Source organism: Columba livia, chromosome 1, assembly GCF_036013475.1.
Source record: "Columba livia isolate bColLiv1 breed racing homer chromosome 1, bColLiv1.pat.W.v2, whole genome shotgun sequence".
Taxonomy (NCBI): Eukaryota; Metazoa; Chordata; class Aves; order Columbiformes; family Columbidae; genus Columba; species Columba livia.
The window spans coordinates 20,173,573-20,181,527 of NC_088602.1; positions in this window are offsets into that span (position 1 = coordinate 20,173,573).

Below are 7,955 nucleotides of genomic sequence, written 5' to 3' on the forward strand. Positions count from 1 at the left end.
CCTTTTCCAAAATGTTAACGACAGCCTAAATTTGTTCAATTTTTCAGCTTGACCCTGCACTTCAGAGACTTTTGCAGTTTGGGAAAACACTGATATCAAGAACTCTGCACTCCTTTCAGAAGTTGCAAATGAAGCTAAATCTGTGCAAGTCACTTCACTGCAGGGTTATCAGAGGTTTTCAGTGGCATCACTGATGTAATTATCGTGTGTGGATTGCCCTGATGGGAGTCGGGATCACTGGGTGGGTGTGTGGCATCACTCCATGTCTCCAGAGCTGTGGGAGCTCCCCTCATTCTCAGCAGCAGCAGCAACAATTTTCATCAGAAACTTCATTTTCCACCTCATCGTCCTCCTGTCTTTCCTTAGTAATCAGATGATTTTTATAAACACAGGACACCTATTAAGGCACCAACCTTTAGTTAACAATATTACAGCGATCTGAAAAGGCCAGATCCTACACACATATACCTTAGATATCAGTATTAACAAAATGCCCCGTCCCTCCCATACATACTAACAATACCATCTGCAAATGTAACCACTGTATGTTAAAGAGTTGAAACTTTTCCAGTTAAATCATGCTGATAATTATCTTCTTTGACTCTGGGCGGGGGTGGTTGAATACCCCTAATTTGGGAGGTATTGTTAGACTCTTCTGAAAGAAGGCCAACTTCCAAGGAGCCAAAGGGGCCTTGTTGGGGAATTTCGTAGAGGTAGCATTTCAGAGGTTGAGTCAGGGGGTTCTATGTAGGTCGTAGAAATTTAAATTAGTTTCATCTCATGTTCCTTACACATACACACACATACCCTCATAGCAAAAGCCAAGAAGCCACATGCAGTCTATGTCTGGAAGAAGTGAGTGAACACTGCTGGATATAGATTAACAGCAGAGTTTGGGCAAAGGGATTTAACCATTTGTATCTGTTCCATTTGACAGGCAGTCAGAGACAGCAATTTGGGAAATAATATATAAATACACAAACTGCCCATTTTCCTTACTGGCTCAGTCAGAGTAATTATGTATAACCCTCTACTTTCACAACATCCTGAAGAGAAGCTGCTAAATTAATGTATACTGTGATTAAGTTACAAAAGACGTAGCCATTATTAACCAGTTGACATGATAAATGCTTTCTGACCACCTGCAAAACGAGGTGATATTTTTCAAGTTTTAGATCCTTCTGCATGACAAGGGAGAGAGAGAGCAAGTTAAGTAATACATTGTTTAGAAGCAGAGTGCTTAGCTCATATTTAACTAGTAATTAATAGATGTTTTATAGGTAAGAAACTAAACAATTATAACTAACATCACCAATTATTTTTTAGTATAGATGTGTTGTATGTCAACATTTACAAACATTGTAATGAATATGAAATATTTGTGTGAATATAAGCAACACAAGAGCATCCAGTCATTTGAGCACTTATGGAGGATGATCCCCAGTGCTGATAAAATAAAGAATGCCTGCTTAACAGTATAATTGATTCTGCTGTTAAGTTTATTCCTTTGTTTCAATCTAGGCATACCACAAAAACCTGGTCTTCCTCTGAAGGTTTGCCTTTTTTTAACCTCCATTTGCTATTAAATGTTCACGATGTTTTATGGAGCTGTGCAAAGAGCAATGAAACACTTTCAGCAGGACAGAGACTCTATATATTAAACCTTAGGTGTAAACTGACAAGGGTCCACTGAATTTAGCCTTAGAGACACAATGTGTGCAGGAGCTTATGAAATCCAAAGAGCCGCAATGAATTAGCAGCAAAGTTCATGAATTACTAAGGTCCTTCAAATGCTTTTCTCTCTTTTTCCACGGTTTTGTATAGAAACTGCATAATTACACAGTGTCACTGCTTACATTTTATACTGTTATATGTGTTTCAGGTGTGAAAGACCATGTTTTCTGTTGGCAAAAAAAGATTATTATGGTTAGAGTATATTTATGGGACTTTGACTTTGGTAACTGCAGCTGCATATTCACTTCCAGATGTATAATCAGTCATAAGAAAATAGTTTCAAATATAACTTGTAACACTGACATTTTTACTTTGTAAATGATTATATCTAAGAAATGTCATTATTTAGCTTCCTATTGGAAATAACAAAACTGCTGTCAATCTTCAGAGCTCCAGCTGGGCATTTTCCCTGCTACCTTTGGGGACCCACGGGTATGACATGCATGTTTTCATACATCTACAAAATAATTCAAAGGCACCATTTGCATAAAACCTACTTACATGCTTGCAGAATCAAACCCTAAATAAGTAATGGTGTCTATCTCAAGCCAATGTGACAGAAATGCACAAAGTCACCGCTGTCCTCCTATGCCAAATACTCCTTAACATCTTTGTCCAAAGAGTGAAACAATGACTCCCTACCGGTGCAGAACGGAAACCTCAACAGTAATTAACGTTTTTCCTCATGACTTAAAGGAAACAATCCCCATTAATTTGTTGTCTGTTCCCAGACTTCCAGACTGAAAAATGAGCAGGCTCTCCTGGAGCTCCCCAGCTCTCCCCAGGCAGCTGGGCCAGGCTTAGTGAATTGTCTCTGTCTCAGGGAGTGCTGGGCTTCCAAACCACAGCAAGGGCTTTTGACTTACTAGCTTTAAAAAAAAAATAATCACATTATGTTTCTCCCTTCCTTACTTGTACCTTATCAATGAAATGAGAGAGCAGGTAAGAGCTTTTCAAGAAAGTGTTTGGTTTAACCACAACGAAGTTCATGTCACTGAGGCTCCAGGGGCTGTCATGGCTCTTACCCTCCTCCATCCTTTCCTTCCTCCTGCACATCTTGCTGCTTCTTGCTTGGGACATGTCACTGCTCTTTCCACCTTTTAGGCCAACAGCAAGAGTTTTTGCGTGTTCTCACAAGCATTTTGATTATCTAAGCAGCTCAACAAGCAGTGGCAAAAATAATAATGGGTTTCCATGAGTTACTCCAAATGGATTGTGTCTTTGAATTAAGATCTGCAACAATCCAGTGTAAGATTTTGCTGTGTCAGCTACTAGATTTGAACAGGAGCCATTCCCAGCACTTGCTTACAGAAGCGTCTCAAAAGAAAACACTCCTTACACAAGCTGAGTAAAGTGGAGTCTGCAAGAGCAGTGCAGGCTGAGCAGAAAGCTAGCGGCATTTTCCAGCTCAACCACTGTTGTCTCCAGGCCCAACACTTGCCTAAATCTAGAGAGACTGGAGTTGACAGAACTCCCCTCTTCTTCTCAGAAGAGAATGGCTCAGTTGGTCTGCCAGGCCCGGCAGGAGGAAAAAGGAGGAAGTGATCATTTTACCCCTTTTTAGCAGGGCCTGCAGTGATATGACAAGGGGTAATGGTTTGAACTAAAAGAGGGTAGATCCAGGCTAGACATGAGGAAATTTTTTACAATGAGGGTACTAAAACACTGGAACAGTTTGTCCAGAGAGGTGGTAGATGCCCCATTCCTGGAGGCATTCAAGGCCGGGCTGGATGGGGCTCTGAGCAACCTGATCTAGTTGAAGATATCCCTGCTCATTGCAGGGGGGTTGGACTACATGAGCTTTGAAGGTCCCTTCCAACCCAAATGATTCTATGATTCTGTCTTCCTTTATGATTCTATCATCCCTCTGTGATGATCCTCAGTCCCCATTGATCAAAGTCACTGAGATAATATATTCTTCAGTGTCAGGATCCTGAGGTGGATGGGCCAGGGTAGTTGAGCCAGTCTTGTCAGAACAGTCCCAGTTAAAATCATAGCCTCCCTTTAACTTGGTCAGGTACAACTCATACTTCATGGCCTGTGTGAGATTCTACCTGAAGAGGTAGGAAATATACCCCTTGCCATGTAGGAGGTTGTTGCAGCAATCACATGGGGTGTCCTCCATCTGCTGAAGCACGTGGGCTACTGTCAGAGAGAGGGTGCTGAGATCAGCCAGTGACTATTCTGCTCTGTCCACTGAGCCCATTAGTATTATGGAAGAGTTTTGATTCAACCAACAGTGGCCAGTGATTGCCTCTCATCTACCACCCTCTCAGTAGAATGGGATGGTCTCTGTTTAGCCAGACATTGCAGTCAGGATTACACCTGGGGACAGCCCACCCCATCAAAAACTACCCCAGGCCACAGCTGCTCCTAACTAACCACAGACTAACATACCAACATGCTCCCCCTTTCCCAGTGCCCAGCCAGCCCTCTTGTCTTCTCTCTTCTTCACCAGCATGGCCAAGCAGACACCAGCTGAGTGGGCAGAGGTTGGGCAATGCAGCACAGTCACACCCTGGTTTTGCATGATGATGTTATTTTCTGGAGCAGCAGGATGGCCTGTGGAGCTCCCATGGCTCCTGAGGGACGCAATCTCCAATTTCTTCTGCTGCTTTGGGTGCATGTCTGTGTGGTAACCTGCAGTGTGGGGATTAGAGAGCTGACTCAGGTTATGGGAAGCATTGTTGTCTCATGACACTTAAAGGTCTACATTCAGTATATGCGAGACACATTTAGAACCTCTTTCTTTGTCATCCAGCAAACTGGTTTGCTTCCCAAGGAAGGACTCTTCCCATTTCTGCCAGTCTTCAGCTCAGCAATTAATGGGCTCCTGCTTTCTTTTTCCTGCCAGTCATCGCCTTTGTAGCATGCACTGGCTAACATCTCTGCAATTCTGGCACTCAGCAGTTTGTATGATTTAGAGATAACAGGGCCTGGCCACCATCTCCTGTGTTTGCAAACCTCCAGCCTCCTGGGTGTCCTCTCAGCACAAGGTCTTCATGCCTTGCTGTGTAGAGCAAAAAGGTGAGGTGGCCCTTTAGAAGCTGCCCCCTGCTCTTCCCTTACTCTGTGTAGCAAAACTGTTTCCTTTCCACAACGTTAAGGGTCTCCCGTGGCTGCAGGGGAGGAAAGATTTGCCTCTTAGCCACGAAACCAGATTTGCTTTGGTTGTATATTTTTCTCCACCCAGTTAAAAGAGAGCCAGGAAATTTGTTTTGAACTATTGACTTCAGCTTCTCTACACAAGATTTTCAGCCATTCATCTCAGCTGGAACTGGAGAGATGGGTGAGAGGGGCAACTGAATGGGGCCACCGGAGCATTCCTGACATAAGACATGAGATGAAATCCATATGAAAGCCAAGTGAGAGGCAGACACAAAGACATATTAGACTGTGCTCTGGTCACCTATGCAGTCCTCTTCCAGGAGGAGAGAAAGATTAGAAAAAAGGACTGGTATGAAATGGGATTGGCAACCATTGCTGCCTTAGCCAAAATGGACACTTAATAATGTGTAGAAGAAATGACTCAGATTTTGATGCATGTGTAGATTAAATGGCACATTTGCAGGAGGAGTGCTTATAGAATATAGATGTTATTAGAGCAGGATAATTAGGTATATTTGATATCAAGACAAAAGTCACATTACAGAAAGGTCTTAAATGCAAGTTTAACAAAATAATTCAAATGCAGAAATGAGAATGGGAGTGTTGATCAGTGTGTAAAGGATGACTCACATTCAACTCACACATTTTTGTGTGAGTTGCCTGAAATTTAACAAAGCAGATCTTCCACTCTTGAGATACCAGTGGTCTCCTGCACAGAAAGAACATGTAAATAGTCCTCAGTAGGAATTTTGGAGGGCAGAATCTGTCCACACTTGGGTGTTTCCTTGGTCTCCCTGCAGAAGATGGAGCAGCCGAAATCAAGCTCTTTGACAGGCTGTTTCCCTGGGCCACAGGGCTGATGCATCAGCCCAAGGTGCTCAGGGCAGGAGAGGGAAGCCAAGGTGCCTTGGAAGCCTTGTAACTCTCCACAACCACAAACATTTTTCTGTTTAACTTCTAGAATCCTCCTTCCCTCAGGGGAAACTGCTGCTTGTTTCTCTTTACCACTGGCTGTGAGTGCAGGCCTGTTATTACTGGCACTCCTTTCCCATAGATGCATTTTTCTCACTTCAAGAGACTCTAGTAAATTCTGACTTTTAAAAAGGGAAACCTGAGACTTGTTTGTTAAAGCCTCCTGTGTTTTATGTGAGTAAAGAAGTTCTCTCTGTTCCAGTATATTTTCCATTGCCAGGGCCTTGAGTGTCAGGCACTCCTTCTTTACCTGGTATTTCATGTACAGCTCTGCCCTTTCTTCAACTGTAAAATAACTGCACCAACAAGAAAATAAAAGTCACTGCCTACCCGTAAAACAAAATTATATAGTAAATTAACAAAAGCAGAGAACAAGACAGAGGTAAATAACTGTTCTTTCCTGCCTTTATGAGAGATGAGCCCAGTGCATAAAATCTGCATCCCAAATGCAAGCAGGAAGGAGAGCCATGAGGCACGGGTGTCCAGAGGGTTTCAGTTTGTCCAGGTGCTTCTGTGATGTTTCCCAGCACAGCCCATAACCCTCCCAGAACCAGCCTTATCCAGCTGCCCGAGACCTGGGCTGCTGTGACTGCTTGAGGGTCTCACCTCCAGGAGAGACTCTGGCTTCTCCTGGGACACAGAACCATGGCTTACATGGGCAATTGCTGGGTCAGTGACAGGATGGACACTGGTGTCTCCAAAGCCTGTGCAACTGCTACTTCATGTCACAAGATGAGCAGGGGTAGAAAGTATTTTCTTGTCTTGCTGCTTTGCTACCTGGAGTCTTGCTCCATCAAATGGTGTCCAAGACCTACCCTTCCACTTCTGCTGTTCCCTCAAGGACCCTATTCTATTTTCTTTTTCTTCTAATTTTTATAAAAATTTGTTCTGAGAACAGCCTTTCTGTAGCAGATACAATCCAAGTAAAGCCCACACTCTGTACTGTCAGAACCTCCCCCATCTCTGGGGGCTCTCAGGCCCACTCTGTGCCTCTGAGTCCACCTTATCAGCATATAGGAAAGCTCATGGGGGAGCAGGCATCAGACCAGCCTGCATTTTGCATACCTCTGTGGCTTTGTCACGACTCATATTGCCTCCCACTTGTTGGCACCATTGTGAATGTGTAGAAGGTCCTCCAAAGCCTTTTGGGAAACCATGCATGCACTTGGCTTCCCCCGCTCAGTTTCCTAGCCTGAGGACAAGTGTTCTCTGGGGCTTTTCCTTGAGCTGCCCTCTGGCATGAGGCAGAAGTCTTAAGAAGGAAAACTTTACATAAACTACTTAAGTCTCACCTTGATTCAGCCTCTTCCCCCTTTGCAAAGTCAGGGTGATGCTTTCACCTTGGGATTGGTGGGCTGGGGGCTGGTGGTGCAGCTGCTACTTGCTTTTGGGCTGCTCCAGGGTGCTCACAGTTCTCTTCGGGAGCCCTTGTCCTGCAGATCACCATCTCCCAGAGCAAAAAAACCCTTGTAGAGAGGATCCTGATCCCTGTGGGCCTGGTAGAAAATGTGCAATAATTGAAAGAATAATAACACATGTCAGATGTACATGGGCTGAGGAGGTAGCAAAGGAACTTAATGAAAAAACAAATCCTAACAAGCATGGGATAATAATTTTGAGAAACAATTGACATATTACTTATTGCTTAAGGGCGAAATTCATGCTGCCTAACATACTTTCCCAAGTTTGCAATGCGTGGCCTTTGCAACACAATAAGTAGGTACTTTTTAACACTTTCCATGTGCACAAAGATGCCTCTGTAACCTGTGCCACATCAGATATTCGCAAGGCAACAGCGTGATTTCAGGAATGTGTTTCACTGTTGTAAAGGAGATCCCTGATGAGATCCATTCATGCTCTCCCTCCCTGAAGGGCCGTGGCTGCCATTACCACTGCGCTGAGCAGGGAGGAGGAAGAGATGTCCATTAACCCCTTCATTAAGCGCTGAGATGGCAGTCACAAGGCAGGGTGCGTCCAGAAGAGCCAGATGAACAACTTTTGCAGTGAGCAGAAATCCCATTTGAATCCCGCAGGGCTGTGGACAGTACTAGCAGCAATAACACCGAGCTTGGGTACATCTTTCCATCTCCAGAGCTCGAAGTAGGCAACAGCGGTTAACCAGCTGAATCTGCCATCAGGGA